This window comes from Orcinus orca, chromosome 7 (genome assembly GCF_937001465.1).
Source record: "Orcinus orca chromosome 7, mOrcOrc1.1, whole genome shotgun sequence".
Lineage (NCBI taxonomy): Eukaryota > Metazoa > Chordata > Mammalia > Artiodactyla > Delphinidae > Orcinus > Orcinus orca.
In genome coordinates, this window is record NC_064565.1 from 53,356,321 (window position 1) to 53,373,346 (window position 17,026).

General features: G+C 34.5%; 1 long non-coding RNA gene across 1 annotated transcript in view; it reads right to left on the minus strand.

Moving 5' to 3' along the window:
- Positions 1-8,910: 8,910 nt before the first annotated feature.
- Positions 8,911-17,026, minus strand: part of LOC125964960 (uncharacterized) — a 36,436-nt gene continuing 28,320 nt past the window's right edge. The window contains exons 2-3 of the long non-coding RNA XR_007478311.1: positions 9,519-9,571; positions 8,911-9,063 (exon numbers count right to left, since the gene is read on the minus strand). This is a non-coding gene — a long non-coding RNA (uncharacterized LOC125964960). The remainder of the gene's footprint in view (positions 9,064-9,518; positions 9,572-17,026) is intronic.

Genomic DNA, 17,026 nt, shown 5'->3' on the forward strand with positions numbered 1-17,026 from the left:
CAGTATTAGCAAGAAATTCACAAAAATGTGCTATGACTATAAGTTAAAAGCATAGTAAGTCTTCTCTGAGGGATCACTTTTGAAGACCAGGAACCTGCAGAAACTGAGAAAATCTTCCTTCAAAGTAATTCTTACGATTTCAAATTCCTTTTTCTATACTTATGATAAACCCATACATTTTCCTACTAAAATATTTGCATGACACAAATAATAGATTTTTTGTTAATCTCACAGTAGAAATAACGATGGTTGACAGTGAAAATTGGGATTCTGAACCTGAAGTCTGTGTATATTATCATTCAGTTAATCAAAATCTTCCAGGGTATATAAACAATTGAGGAAATTAGTATAGGAAATTTAAAATAGCCTCAATAATTTTGCAAGGATATATAGAAGTACACTAGAAAATATATTTTGCAAGAATAGGTAGATAAATAGACAGCTATACACACAAACACACATATATAAATTCTCATCAGTAAAAGTTGTGCACTGTCTAGGACATATATATGATACCTCTCAGTTTTTCCTTTAAGTCTACATAATACCCGAAAAAAAAAAAAAAAGGAAAAGCTCTACAGAAGGCAAATTATAGTTTCCAAGAAAACAAAAATGGTAGATAAGATACTTAACCAATTGGTAAGTATCTTAATCCTTGCTGTGTTAACCCTCAGCCTCTGAGAGAGAAATAGATGTACATCAAAAAGTGGCTCATATTGGGCAACTTTCCAATAAGATATTCACCAGCTGCAATAAGTGCCCAGCCAGTTTCCTAAATGTAATCAGCCAACCGTGGGACAAGTCAAGTTGGAGCATATTATAGAAATTGCCAAGACATTATCCCAACTGTTCAAATAAAGACTTCTTGATCCTGAACCTGAAGGGGACGATCAAGAACAAATCTACTGCTGACCAGCATCTACATGGCTACAGTGCTTTAATGATACAAATTACCAAACATTCTATAGCACCTCCAAAGATTATTACAAAGAAATCTTGCCCTTATCCGTCCATCCTATGAAGGTACAAAATCATATTTGGAATAACATCCAATCCATTCAGTGGTCAAGTCTTGCAAATAGGCCCAGTACATCCAGAAAGGAGAGAAGGGAGGGAGGGAAAGAAGGAAGGCAGGGTGGAAGAAAGGAGGGAGGAAATGATGGCAACAATCTTCTCATACTTCTGAGTGCCTGTCTAGAAAGATTATACAACTGAACAGAATCCAGCTTTCGCATTCCTAAACTAAAATACAATTAACAATATAATTAATAGAAAGCATAATTACCTACGTAAGGTTTTCATAAGGAAAATGCAACTTAAGAAAGTTTTCTTCCTGTAAGCTTACGTATGTATTAATATCTATTCATTAAAATATCGGTCTTAGAAAAACTATACAGTTCTCTCAAAACCTTCTGAAAAATTCAACACACTTCCCTGTTTAAAAAAATAATTAAGAGTTCAAAAGTTTGGGGGCTTAAAAACCTTCTCAAAATTTTCATTGAGCACAGAATATGTGTGAACCATGTACAGATTGTCCCCTACATAGCTTGGTTCAATTTATGATTTTTCAACCTTACCATGGTGGGAAAGTGATACACATTCAGTAGAAACTGTACTTCGAATTTTGAACTGTGATCTTTTCCCAGGCTAGCCACACGTGGTACAATCCTCTCTCGTGATGCTGGGCAGGGCAGCAGCTCCCAGTCAGCCACTCAGGAGGATAAACAATCGATGACACTTACAAGCATTCGGTACCCATACATTCTGTTTTTCATTTTCAGTTCAGCATTCAATAAATTACATGAGATTTTCAACACTTTATTATAAAATAGGCTTTGTGTTAGATGATTTTGCCGAACTGTAGGCTAATGTAAGTGCTCTGAGTACATTTAAGGGAGCCCAGGCTAAGCTATGATGTTCAGTAGGTTACGTGTATTAAATTCATTTTCAACTTATGACTTTTTTACTTACGACGGGTTTATCAGGATGTAACCCCACATTAAGTCTAAGATGATCTGTACACAATACAAAGTATACAGAAGTATGTGGCAATTTCATATAATTCATAAAACATAACAAGTAGATGTGCCATATCTTTCAACTCCTCAGGTAGCTCCATAAAAGGAATCTAGATTGCCAAAGTGACATTTGTATGTTGTCTGTGTCTCAATAATGGTGACGGAAGCTAGGAAAGAAATGGTGCATTCCTTGGATGTTTAAATCAACTGAAACAGTCTATTCTCGTGATGCATTGTGGCATGAGTGAGGATACATCCTGAAGCTCCACATGTATTTTGCTAATTTCCCTAGGTTCATTACTTTCTGGTTTTTTCTGACACTTCCTTTGCACTCTTGCTCCCTCTCCCTCTCTCTCCCTTTCCCTCTCTTCTAATTAGGCCACTTCTTTCTTCCTATCATTCTTGCTCTAAATATACTTGCTAAGTCTATCGCTGCTCTTGCCTCTTTTCCAAGTTATCTTTTTTTAGGCACAATGCCAGTGCCATTTTTCTTATGATTTGTGAAAGTCTTTCTTTCCTCTGTCCCTGCCCAGGCCTCCTACCCCCTGCCTAAGCTTTTCCTTTTTCCTCTATTATCTACTATGCTCTCTGTTATATTTCTAGCCCTTAAAGTTCACAGGGCTCATGAGAAAAGAAAACTACAGCTGTGGTGAAACAACAGAGGTTTGTCCAAAAACTACCCTTAGTTATTTGGATCTAGTTTACAGTGTTGCCTCCAAACAATAGCTTAATTGCAGGGATCTCGGAGAAAAAAAATAAAGCTGCAAAAATCAAGCAAAAGCCTTGGAAAAGCACTTGTTGTCATCTGTCTGTTCTCAAGTCAGGCCCCTCCAATTTGCCGCATCCCTGCATCCATATAATAAAACAAGATATATTTACATTTTCTCCTTATTTACAGGAGAATTGGGTCATAATAACTTCTGTTCACCCAATTAATGAACTGAACGTGCAATAATAATATGACACAGAATACATCCAATCTTAAACTGTAAGTGATAAGGGTAAGAAAATATATTTAATTTGAATAGGATGTTTGCAGTCTTACCCAGAACACTGGGGAAGGCAATCGAGTACCTGATGTCTGAGCTCTTAGTGACATACAGAGAATCTCATGGGCTAAAGAAATTCCCAGAGGAGAATTGTGGAATTTAATAGCCAGTTTGGACTTCTACAATTGAATCACTTTTTTGCTTAGACATGCAATGATTTTAAAGTCTTTAATTTTACCAGTGTTGTTATATTTTTTGTTTTTCTATAACATCCTGTTATATTTATTTTTATGGCTAGTTTAGTTGCCTGAAATTACTGCCCTTCCCCTGTAGGCACAAAATGTTAGGTGAATTTGCCTCAATACTGATCAGCATTTTTATTTTCATTTCACAAGTAAATACTTTTATATACATGCTTTGAAAAAAGAATTTATTTAAAGTCTTAATAGGGAAATTGATCATTATAAATGTAATTGGATCCCTTGCCTTTTTTTTTTTTAACTCTCCAAATGCATCTGCAATAGGTCTACTGAGCTGCTGACCTACAGAGAAAAAATCTTCCTGATTATAACTGGAAACATTAAAAAAAATCCTATATTTGCAAAATCAAAATTATCAAAAATGACAGCACCAGGAATACCAAATTAAGTTCCCTGTAAGCTACAATCAGAAGTTAACAGTACAGAGAGACAGTTAATGGAATTCAACTTCTAAACAAAATCTCACACCTGAGTTAGTCTTCAGGGGAAGATGGTGAGTGAAAAATAGATGGATTCTAAATAGATCATCAAGATATTAAAGATGAACAGAATAGACAAAAAAAATAAAGTGAAGCAAAGCAAAAAGTGGGCATGCTGCTATTTAATTAACACTGATGTACAGCCATGAATACCATATAGATAGAAATTCATACTCTAAGACTATTTTTAAAGAGAAATACTGCTGTGATAAGAGAAAAGGAAGCATTAACACTGACCTGCTTTTGGGCAGTGATATTTTGCCCTGCGAAGTTCTGTGAAAATTGCACTGTACCAGTAATATTTAATTGTAGCATAAAAATTAAACACCATTTACTTGACATAAAATAGGGACAGAATGTAAATTAAGTAAGTTTCAATTCATGTCTTCTTACTCACATCTGTTGGCAGTTTAAATAGTTTTAGTGTCATTAATTGTTATAAAAGTGCAAGATTTGCTGTATGCTTGCCACTTAGGACCAAAGGCACAAAAGTCTAATTGAACTAAGTAATTAGTAATTTGTCATTTCCTATTGTCAGCAATTACTTTCCATTAGAAATCCTCACTGAAAATTCTAATTTGAAGTGAGGTTTGCATTTTATTGCTGTCCATCCAAATTAGTTTAAAATTGACAGCTACATTTTCATTTAAAATTTTAAAGATATTAAATATGCTTGAAGAAACTGAAGCACACTCAGCTCCACATAAGCCTCTGTGTGTGTGCGTGCAGGCACACATACTCACAAGAAAAGACAGCTAACACCAAAGGAGGTGCTTTTCATTTTTCCAAAAGGGAGTTGCTGTGTGTGCAAATATCACATCGTGGTTGCTTCTATGAAATTCCAGGTTTCTGATTTTTACATCTACACACAGACCCCTGCAGTGATGCTCTCACCTGCACACAGATGGACAAGGAAACAACACACTATTAGACTTCTTTCTAGGGTTCCGAGCTCCCTCTGGGATATTACTGTTGGATGGTTTTTCATTTGTTCTTCATGCTCCACTAACCAATCAACACTTTTCCTTCCCTATGTTCTGAGCACCGTAAAAAGGTAAAAGGGAACTTAGCCCTCAAAAATAATACTAAGGAGTTGATTTATAATTAGCATGGGTCCACTGATGAGTCAAGCTTATCCTTAGTTTCCTTTGTGAAAGTTTAAGCACTACATGTTATCCCAACTGGATGGTTTTCCTCTTTTAAAACTTAAGGCTGTTTCCCTTTAAGTACAGCTGGATTTCTTTAACAAATAGACTAGGCTTCCAATTGTTAACATTAAAGATACAGATGCAAAGTTCACAGATTTTTCTCTCTACCCCATGATTAAAATTCTGAAACCATAAAACAAATCTTTAAAAGCCTTGAGTTAATATACCTGTACATGAAGGCCCCATATCTTAGATGAGGCTAACAGAAGTTGCTTGGGGAAAAGCATATCCACATATTTATTATGATAAAGAGGGCAATATCCATAAAGAACAGATTTGATTTATTAACCTGGAGTTAGAATTACATTAAAGGGCAAATGACAGTGAAATTCCACAATTACATGTCTAATAATTCAATAACTAATAAGGGTGGTGCTGAAATGCATCTCTATATTAATTGAAGTGATATGGTTTACTAATTTCTTTTTCCCTAAGTTACATAAGTGCTAAAATTGACTTAATGCTAGAAATCGTAATGAATTTCTCTTATTTTTTTAAAGTGACACTCTAATCATTACTCTAAATTCATATACTTTCATAGAACAAATTTTCTACTGTTACCCCTTTGGTAACTAACTAGATATACCACACATCTGTAACACTTAAGTGAACATTAATTAGTGCTAATTTACAATCAAATTCCAATGGAGAAGCAAATTATGCTTTCTTGAACATCAAAAGTCTTTATCATGACCATTATGATGAAGAATGCCAGAACATCTTAATTATTTCTGCTTATAAATGTTTCCCACAAATCTTCAAAATGTACAAGAATGCTCTAGAAAGCAAAAAAAGAAAAAAATGCTAGTCTCATTATAATTTGGTTTTAACTTAGTAATAATGCAGTTCATTTCAATGAATATCTTGCTCTCTCTACTTCAATGCAATAAAAAAGAGATGGCCTGAAAATTCAAGAGCAAATTTTTCCGTTGTGTGTATTGTTTAAGAGCTATTGAAATAGATTTAAAAATTTTTACTACACTGCCACAGAATTTTGCTACATAAATCCAAGATTGCCTATAATATCTCAGTTTTAGGTAAACCAAAAATTATTTAAACTGTAAAATATTTGCCTCCTTACAATGAATCACATACTTCTAAAGCAATATGCTTCACAGAAGAAAAATAAGCAACAGAAACCAACAAACTCCCATCCTACTCATTCTAAAACCATGTATAATTGCCAATAAGGCACTGAAGAAAAGAGAGAATTAAATTAAAAATTCAATAAACACTGATCAATATGCTTGTAAATACCAAGTCTATAAAATGATCTCTTTAAATGTAGTTAAACCACAGGTATATGTTCTGTATTTTGGAATTCAATGATCATTTTTAAATCTAGTTCAATTTGTTTCAAATGGAAACATGCCAGAAATCTAAGAAGACCGCCAGAGAGGATAATACAAAAGAAGGAAGGAACGAACGAAAGAAGAAAGAGAGAGAGAGGGAAGGGAGAGAGGGAGGGAGGGAGGGAGGAGGGAGGAAAGAAAAAAGGAAAAAAGGAAGAAAACAGCAGCTCAGATCGTGAAACTCTCACTGCCTCCTGGTTTAGCATTAGCTCACAATCAGCTGAATAAAGAAGTCATCTCTGTCTAAGATGTAAATAAATCACAAGCCTCAGTTACTTTACCACTAGCTGTTTGTCATTCAGGAAAATAATGGTTAATCAATGTCTAATCAATGAAGATGTGTAACATATTAGTTTGCAGTCCTTCATCATCCTATTTTCTTCAATTGCCTGGGGGTTTGTGTTCAGTACTTACAGAATCGATTACAATTGAGAATGATCATTCAGCTCATGTTGAGAGCTGTCAGCTGTGCTTTCCACGAGGCAGTTTTACTCTTGTGTTTAATATGAGATGCTAATATTTAGCTGCATCTGACAAACTAGGTTCCATGGTGGAACATTTTATGAGAAGTACTTAAGTAACTAATTGTATCACTACATGTCACTTGATGAAACTAAACTTTTCCTGACTTCACAATAATCATAAGCATTACTGGCTTGCTGTGGAAAATTAAAGGGAAATAGCTGCCTGCTTGAGTCTGATCATGCCTTCAGGGAAGGTCTAAGAAAGGGAACTACCAGTGATGCCCTTATAAATAACTACCGGGGGTGGGGGCAGGGGGAGTAGATAATTCTTCAATTATCATATAAAGCAACATTTTTCGACATAAGGACGGTTATCCTCATGTGCAAGCTTCCTTGAATGTCCGCAATTTCTCAAACATCAGGAGAAAAGTTAGACCCGCAGCCTCTTGACACATTTCTTTTAAGAAACAATCTTTTGTGGCTATGCATGTTTAAAGTCCAGAGAAAATGTTAATAGCCTGACAAGCCCATTTTTCTTGACATTTATGAAAATGTATCACCAACCTATATATACATCCTGAAGAAAAACTGGGAGAGTATTATAAAGGTGGGAGAGGAGAATCTTGATTTCCTCTCAACAACAAATAATTGCCAAGTTATGGAGCTCTTTGCTTTAATTACTGCCTTGTGATTTGTTTAGGAAACTGTGCTGATGACATTCACAGAACCCAATGTTAAAAAGTAATAATGATGTAGTATTTCATGAGAAACATTTTTGGATCTTGATAGCATTGATTTTGAAAGCATAAGTTCAGGTTAGTATCAGCTCCAACAGCACCCTCTAGTGCCCACTGCTCTGAAGCACCTTGTGGAAGGTGGAAAAGCCATTTGTATGCAGTTCAAGCTCATTGACACTCCCTTTATAGCCAATATTACGAAACTTTAAAAAGTATATTCATCATTGCAAGTGACCCAAATGTGCTCTTACACTTAAAAATGTTTTAATATCATTCTGTGATCAAGCATACCCAAGAAATGTACAATGATCTAAGATTTTTAAAGTTAAAACAGTGCACTAACTTTATTAGACTATTGTTTCAGTGGTACATTGTCAAATTTTATGGGTATTACAGGATAGGTTTTAATTGTTTAAATTGCTGGGATAGTTGAGAAAAACTTAACTAATGACAACACCTTAAAGTTTGAAAGGTTGTTTCATGCTCAATGCCATAATGTACAATAAAATATGGAATTTAACATCATTTCCACTAACAGTGGGAAGAAAAAAACTTTATCTCTGAATTCAAAATTTTGATGAATCTGATTTGTCTTTCAGCTAATTTTAAAGCTGAGCAATAACGATCCCATCAAATGATTAAATAATCATTTTTGTTTTCTCTTAGTTTTAACTCCCATTTCACAAATAAATCCCATTATAGTCATGAGTACTTTGGACCAGAATGGGCCTGCTGGAAAGATGAAAGAATATATGCAGAACACCGGTTTTAGTTATTTTTTGAAATAGAATTTTATGGTCAGAAAGAACAGCTACAGAGAAAACATGTGTACTCAATTTTAGATAACAGATATATCTTTCTGGGTTGATGAGCTGAATGTGTAGTGAAGGAAGTAGAAATCATGAATTTATAGTAATATTTTATGCAGACATAAACTGAATCATATAAACAAGTTACTTAGCTAACCTGACCTAAAAAGCAAACACACAAAAACCGCATCCTTTAAGTGAATCAAAACTGTTTGCGTGTGTGTGTGCTTGGAGATATGATAAAGAGAGACTAAGGACAAAATTACTGGAGGTACCCAATCCCAGAAAGATTCCCCACCACAAAACTGCTAGAATTTTATCAAAATATACATGATGGTGTTTTTCTCCTTTACATCACATTTCCTATTGAGAAACTGTTCATACATTTACATCCTGAGGTATTTTAGCAAACTTTAAAAGATTATTTCTTATATATATTTCTAGTGGCAATTAGAATATTTCAAAAGAAAAAAACCTAACATTTATGCAGTGCCTAATAGATATATCAGTCTCCAGGCTAGGCATAAACATCTGTGTTTTCTCACAGAGAATCACATCAAGCTCTGCAATAAACTTGGACAACATTTTCTAGAAGTTACTCTTTTTCCTATCATTCACTTTATTTAGAATATGAAAAACCTTGTTAGCTGGATGTCTTATAAGCTGGGCTCACATACCTGTGCAAATATTTGTTGTCTTCTTAAATTACATTTTGACCATCAGCAGTTCCTAAATCGAGCACATACACTATAAAAGGCAAACCAACAAAGAAGTATGTAAAAGATCTTCATATGGTCTCTTTGCACAGCTACCAGGGGAGGTGAGCTAGCCCTATGAATGTCTGCACTTTGATATAAGAGCTGTGATAATGAGGAAAAGTTAATGGATTTTTATCTATATCAACCTCATGATCATAGACCTTGTTATTTTTATTATTCTTTAAGAAGGGGATTGGTACTGCATGAATATGAAGGCATATATTCACAGCATTTCTTAGATTTATCAGTACAGGGGTTACAAAGCCTTCTTTCCTTTCTAGGTAGATAAATTGAGTTCCATGCAGTTTACTATGTAGGGGTCTTTCAAATGAGACCACAAAATCTTAAATCCTATTCTCCTGCGTGGACATTAAAGATGCCACAGCACTTTCCATAAGAGTGGGGGCTTGTCACCATGCCACTAGGCAGATTCCTGGGCCTTACCTTAAAGTCCAACAGTCAGCTTCTCTCCACAGGATATTAGCATATTAGGTACCCTGGAAAAGTTCAGTATACTTATTCAATTTATTAAAAATGTTAACCTAATGGTTCTGAAAATACTTTTTTTTCTTTCTTTTTTTTTTTTAAAGTAAAAAGGAACCAAAGGTCTCCTTAGGCAGAGTTACTATAATGTTTGTTGCATGAAATCAAACTTCCTTCCAAAATATTTGATTAGTCCCTTTTGAACACAAATGCCTACAGTATTAATTTTATTTAAAAACAAAAACAACGGATATATAATAAAAAAAATCTTGTAATCCATGATCCATGCTTTCTGATACAGGTAATGTAAAACAAATGATATAATCTACAAAACCATGACAAATGAAAGACTTGGAAAAGGTTATGGTTTGACAAGGTAACATTTTTGAAATCTGGACACCAATCAAATTGATGTAACTATTGGTGATGCAACACTCTTTGACACTAAAGTCTTTACCACTGTCTAAAACATAGAGAAGAGCCCATTGTGATTGCTTAACGTCAGCTTTTGTTCATAAGCTCTTTCATAAAACTGAAACGAGGAAAATGATTTAAAGCAGTTCAATTTGTCTATTTACCTTAATCTTTAACTATTCCCATATGTCTGGCTACATGATGTATGACTCTTCATAAACCAATTTTTCAAAGATATACACGACAGAAAAAAGTCAGGCTCCTAACCTTTTATGCATTGAACTTTTATAGAGCTCTAGAAAACAAAATGCTTTTAGGTTTCAGAAAAGGAAAAAAAGGGCAAGAGGTTATTTTCTTTCTCTCTCCTCTTAGTAAATATTTGCATCAGTGAAAGTAGAGCATGCACTAATTTCTAGGTACGTGAAGAGTCCCATCCGCAAACAATGATGATAAAGGTCTTTGTTTAAAAAAGAGCTACTTAAAAAATAATAATGTATAAATTAAGATCATTAAGCTCTTACAAGTCCAGTAATTGAGGTAGGAATATTGTGCTAGGTATAATACCATTCAGTAGGGTGAGCAGAAAATACAAAATGCAGATTAGAGATTCCTTACTATAAAGAGCCTGAATCATGATCATAGAAGGTTTAGCTTCAATATTATGGAAAACAGTAATTGGAGAAATTAATCAGTATTGAAATAGAATGTGCTAATTATTTTTAAAATATCACAAGATTAGTAAACCAATTTTAATTAATTTACACGACTTTATAAAGATGGAAATAAAGAAAAATTATAGCTTTTTGTTCGTTCACGTAACCAATATTTACTAAGTACCTACTGTGTGCTTGGAGCTGGATGAACAACCATAAACAGGACAAATTCACATCCCTGCCCTCCTGGAGCCTATAATTTCATTTTAAACTAGAAAAACCAGCTTCAGGATCATTATTATCAAGTTATGATTATGACTCAAGGTAAAAGTGAAGTTTTTCTGGTACTTTTAGCCCCTAACCCTCCTGCAAATTTTGTACTATAGCTTGTTATTTCCAGGGGACACTATAATTTCCCAGTTGGTTTGCCCAAACTACAAAACCTAGTAGTCTTCCCTCACAAAAAGGCACAAAACATTAGAATTCTGGTGATGAATATAGAATGCAGAACAGGGAAAGAGAACTAGTGTTTGTTACATATCTAACCATGTGTCTAGCCCAACTCCAGGCACTTGGCATATTTTTACCACATTCACATCTTTCATAAGCAGATTAAGATCAGCAAAATCATTTTATAGGATAGTCTTTTATTTTAAAATAGAAAAAAGTCAAATAGAAAAACCAATGAATCATTAAAATTAACTCTTCCTTCAGTGTGTGGAATAATCAGCTCATATTATACCACTATTTCTCCACCTGTAATTAGTTAAATAGCACTTTTTTTAACACAGATTTTGTAAAGGGGTCTTAATGAACTACTATATCAATTGATAAGCTATAAGATTTAATGCAACTTCCTCAAGAAGTAGCTTACATGTTGAAAAAGGTAAACCTGTCAATGTGGAAAAAAAGGGCAAGACTAGTCTGTTTTGTTAGAAATCTTTCCGCTTATCTTGTTCCTAATCCACTGATAAAATAAAGAAAACAATTAATAGAAATCAGACAGGTATCACAAGGTATGTGTTATTTTTAAAACTTTAAAATATTTTATTAAATTATTTTTAAATAAAATAATTTTAGACATATTTAACCTAAAGTAAAAATGATTACATTTAGCTCATTTGAACAAATACATTTTAAATCAACTATTCACAATAACCCAACTCACTTAAAATAGGTTTTTTTTAAGTTCCAGCTTTTTTTTAATGGTTCTTTTTAAAACTTCAAGTACACTTGAGAAACTGATTGTGGATCATGTATACAATGTAGGGTCAATGCTGTATTGAATTTCCAGACCATTTTCAGACTACCTTCTGGCAATGGAAGCATTTTGACCACTGACACTCCCTTTGGGTATATCTGACTATCCTGGTACAATGCACCATTCCCCATTATTGAATCTACAACAAACTGCTGTAGGTTATTCATTGATTGTTTAAGTATATTCTTTAGGAGCAAATACAGAACTAATCTGTAAACAATCACATAAATAAAAAATCAGCAGAATTCCTGCTTCAAAAATGCTTTGAGCTTAAGCACTTAATTATGTGCATTCTTTGATTATATTGTGTCACATTCAATAAAGATATATAGGAATTCTATTTCTTTATATCACTGCAAATTCTTCTCAGTGCTTCGTTGTACCATGCAAGGAAATTAAGAAAGCACACTCCAAACCAACCATACCAAGTTAAAGAGCATCTGCTCCCTTTTTATACTAATATTTTTTTTCCTGGATCAATCATATTATTCATCAGAATGTTTATTTAACTAACAAAGATGCTAGTAGTGATTCTATAATTTTTTTAATATGAATCACCTACATATCAGGTAAACTGTTTTCAGCTTCAAGATATACATGCATATAGGCGTGGGAGTCTACATTCATCTTAACTAGACTGCATTTTAAGAATAAGCTTGAGGACTCCTTGCACAGTGTTCTTAAACAATTCAGAACCTGAGAGTGTGTGTGGTGGCATGTTTGAGAGAGCAGATAGCTCTCCATTCATTCGCACAGCCCCTCTGTCAGTAAGTATTTAGGACAGCTTTCTAACATGAAATCAGCTCAGCTGCAGAGTCGATTTCAGAGTGAGAGACACAGAGAGAGAGACAGAGAGACAAAGAGAGAGAATATTTCATCTCCTTAAAATGTATTTGCTGTTCTGTCCTCTCAAATCCTGCAAGTGTTTTCTTATTTCTCAGGGAAATGACATTTTGAGGATACATCTATCACATCAAACTGATTTCTTTTTGTTCGCATTAGCTTAGTAGGCTTTCAGTAATTTGACAAATGTTTAAGAATAGAGTAAGATATTCAAAGTTATATGCTTTCAGAAAAATATGTATAGAAATGTGTACACTTTAACACCTGGCTTTGAAAAAAAGTGGTAAGAAGATGAAGTGGAAATATTTTTTACAGTCATATATCATGCAAAGTTTTATTTTATTCTTTTGTAAAATATACTTTTGGTTGGTTAGGTTTTATGTGTTTTGTTCTGTTCTGTCTGCAGCAAAGCTTTCACTGAAGCCACCATCTGCATAACAGAGGGAAGAAACGTACAAAGTATTGATATCAATAAACAAAAAAAAATCACAATTTCATCTAAATTCCTTCTCTGAAGTGCAACAGCAGCACTGCTTTGATGTGGATGCTTTTATTTACTCAACTATTTTTACTTTAAGGCAGCAGAGAAGGCCTGTGGAAGAAACTCTCATTTTGTTGCCTTGCTAAAATGAGTTCGGTACATTCTTGAATCTATTCCAACTAATACTATATGTGAAAGTAGTTTATTTTAATAAAACATTTTAGTAATATTGCTTTCAGGTGAGAAATAACCAGGGACTAGAAAACAATTTTAAAATACAAGCAAGCAAACAACAAAAAAAGAAAATGTCAATTTCTATGGCCAATGTCACATTACTACTCACTTCCCTGTTCAAGTTTATAGAGGTCTCCAAGTGTAACAATAAACGATCCAGTTCAGTTAATCTATGTGATTATGCTGTGGGGACCTGTATGTGCGAGAGAATATGGCCCATTCACAAAGGACTTTGCACTATGAAGCAAGGGCACAGAGATGGAAGTCGGTTGCTTATAAAATAGTGAAAAAAAATACACTGATGATGTGAGAGATTAAAAAAAAGAGTTCTCTTCTCTAGAGATATTTCCCCTAAGTTATGACCAATTTCAAAAGGCTTTTTCTTTAGGTGGCGAGGAAATACAGTGCAAATATTTTTTACAATCTTCTTAAAACATCATGTAAAGTTTTATTTTACTCTTTTGTAAATTATACTTTAGGTGGGTGAGGTTTTCTAATGATAATACTTCCCAGCTTGGGGTCAAGCTATTACTTTTTTGGTTTATTTATTTATTTACTTACTTATTAACATCTTTATTGAGGTATAATTGCTTTACAATGGTGTGTTAGTTTCTGCTTTATAAGAAAGTGAATCAGCTATACATATACATATATCCCCATATCTCTTCCCCCTTGCATCTCCCTCCCTCCCACCCTCCCTATCCCACCCTCCCTATCCCACCGCTCTAGGTGGTCACAAAGCACGGAGCTGATCTCCTTGTGCTATGCGGCTGCTTCCCACTAGCTATCTATTTTACGTTTGGAGTGTATATATGTCCATGCCACTCTCTAGCTTCGTCCCAGCTTACCCTTCCCCCTCCCCATGTCCTCAAGTCCATTTTCTAGTAGGTCTGCGTCTTTATTCCTGTCCTGCCCCTAGGTTCTTCATGACCATTTTTTTTCTTTTTTTTTAGATTCCATATATATGTGTTAGCATACAGTATCTGTTTTTCTCTTTCTGACTTACTGCACTCTGCATGACAGACTCTAGGTCCATCCACCTCACTACAAATAGCTCAATTTCGTTTCTTTTTATGGCTGAGTAATATTCCATTGTATATATGGGCCACATCTTCTTTATCCATTCATGTGTCGATGGACACTTAGGTTGCTTTCATGTCCTGGCTATTGTAAACAGTGCTGCAATGAACATTGCGGTACATGACTCTTTTTGAATTATGGTTTTCTCAGGGTATATGCCCAGTAGTGGGATTGCTGGGTCATATGGTAGTTCTATTTTTAGTTTTTTAAGGACACTCCATACTGTTCTCCATAGTGGCTGTATCAATTTACATTCCCACCAACAGTGCAAGAGGGTCCCTTTTCTCCACACCCTCTCCAGCATTTACGGTTTGTAGATTTTTTGATGATGGCCATTCTGACCAGTGTGAGATGATATCTCATTGTAGTTTTGATTTGCATTTCTCTAATGATTAATGATGTTGAGCATTCTTCCATGTGTTTGTTGGCAATCTGTATATCTTCTTTGGAGAAATGTCTATTTAGGTCTTCGGCCCATTTTTGGATTGGGTTGTTTGTTTTTTTGATATTGAGCTGCATGAGCTGCTTGTAAATTTTGGAGATTAATCCTTTGTCAGTTGCTTCATTTGCAAATATTTTCTCCCATTCTGAGGGTTGCCTTTTGGTCTTGTTTATGGTTTCCTTTGCTGTGCAAAAGCTTTGAAGTTTCATTAGGTCCCATTTGTTTATTTTTGTTTTTATTTCCATTTTTCTAGGAGATGGGTCAAAAAGGATCTTGCTGTGATTTATGTCATAGAGTGTTCTGCCTATGTTTTCCTCTAAGAGTTTTATAGTGTCTGGCCTTACACTTAGGTCTTTAATCCATTTTAAGTTTATTCTTGTGTATGGTGTTATGAAGTGTGCTAATTTCATTCTTTTACAAGTAGCTGTCCAGTTTTCCCAGCACCACTTACTGAAGAGGCTGTCTTTTCTCCATTGTATATTCTTGCCTCCTTTATCAAAAGTAAGGTGACCATATGTGTGTGGGTTTATCTCTGGGCTTTCTATCCTGTTCCATTGATCTGTATTTCTGTTTCTGTGCCAGTACCATACTGTCTTGATTGCTGTCTTGGTAGTATAGTCTGAAGTCAGGGAGCCTGATTCTTCCAGCTCTGTTTTTCTTTCTCAAGATTGCTTTAGCTATTTGGGGTCTTTTGTGTTTCCATACAAATTGTGAAATTTTTTGTTCTAGTTCTGTGAAAAATGCCAGTGGTAGTTTGATAGGGATTGCATTGAATCTGTAGATTGCTTTGGTTAGTGGAGTCATTTTCACAATGTTAATTCTTCCAATCCAAGAACATGGTATATCTCTCCATCTATTTGTACCATCTTTAATTTCTTTCATGAGTGTCTTATAGTTTTCTGCAAGCTACTACTTTTACATATAATACTTTTAATGTATGGAATTTATCAGCTACATATTTTATATTCTTGAAAATGCATATACTTTACCAAGATACTCACTCAGAAGGGCATTTGGGGAACTTCTCAATAATTTTTAATAGAATCATTTTGCTCCTTCTGGGAAAATGTCTTTTTTCAATTTAAGAAAGACTCTTGCTACCGCTAAAATTGACTGACATATAATAGCCCATATCAAACAAATAAAAAACATATTCAAGCCACCAATGAATCCCAGGTAACATCATCCTAGGGGTATTTTTTTTATTAACACTATACTTACACATTTATCACGTTAATTGTCATTATCTCTTCCGTATGTATATACTCTTATTAAACTACGAAGTATTTAAAGACTTGAACCATATTTCATTTAGAGCCTAATTCACATAGCAAATTTACAATCAGTATTTGTGTAGAAGAAAATGGAAAGGAAGGAAGGAAGGGGAAAAGGAAAGATGGACAGGCTTGAATAAGAAAGCTAAATAATAAGAAAACCCAAAAGAAAAGGAATGGTTTAAAATATCTAACAATATTAAGTTAAACAGCCTTTGCTATCAGTCAGGGAAAAGCATTAATCTCTAAGTCATACAGATAAAATATGGTTGCTGGCCTTACTATTTATCTATTATTTCAACATGATTTTTTTATTATGTAAGCTTACCTTATTTCATTATAATTCTTCAAGGACACAGTTTGTGGAGGTGAGTTTATGGCTTTTTTTTTTCAAATAAAGAGAACACATTCCACCCATTGCTGCCTAGTTTCTGAACCACGTTGTCATAACTAAGCTTCCCTCTGGGAAAGTCACACAAGAACACTCAAAGGTATTCTTATGAACCATCAACAAATGGTCCCCTTAGGAACCGCTGGACAACAGCAGCAGCCAACAGCACACTTGGGCTCAGAGTCCTTGCTACCTAGGAAGACTCTACTAGCAAGAGTCTCAGACTGACCTCAAGTCTGAGGGAAAGTTGCAAACATGGTCAGTTTCTGGGAGCAGAGGCTACAGCACTCACCCCAAGAACAATCTTCATATGTATACAGTAAGGAAAGGATTACTTTTGGTAGCTTAAGTGAATACGGTCTTTCTTGTGCATTAATTTTTGAACTACAAAGAATG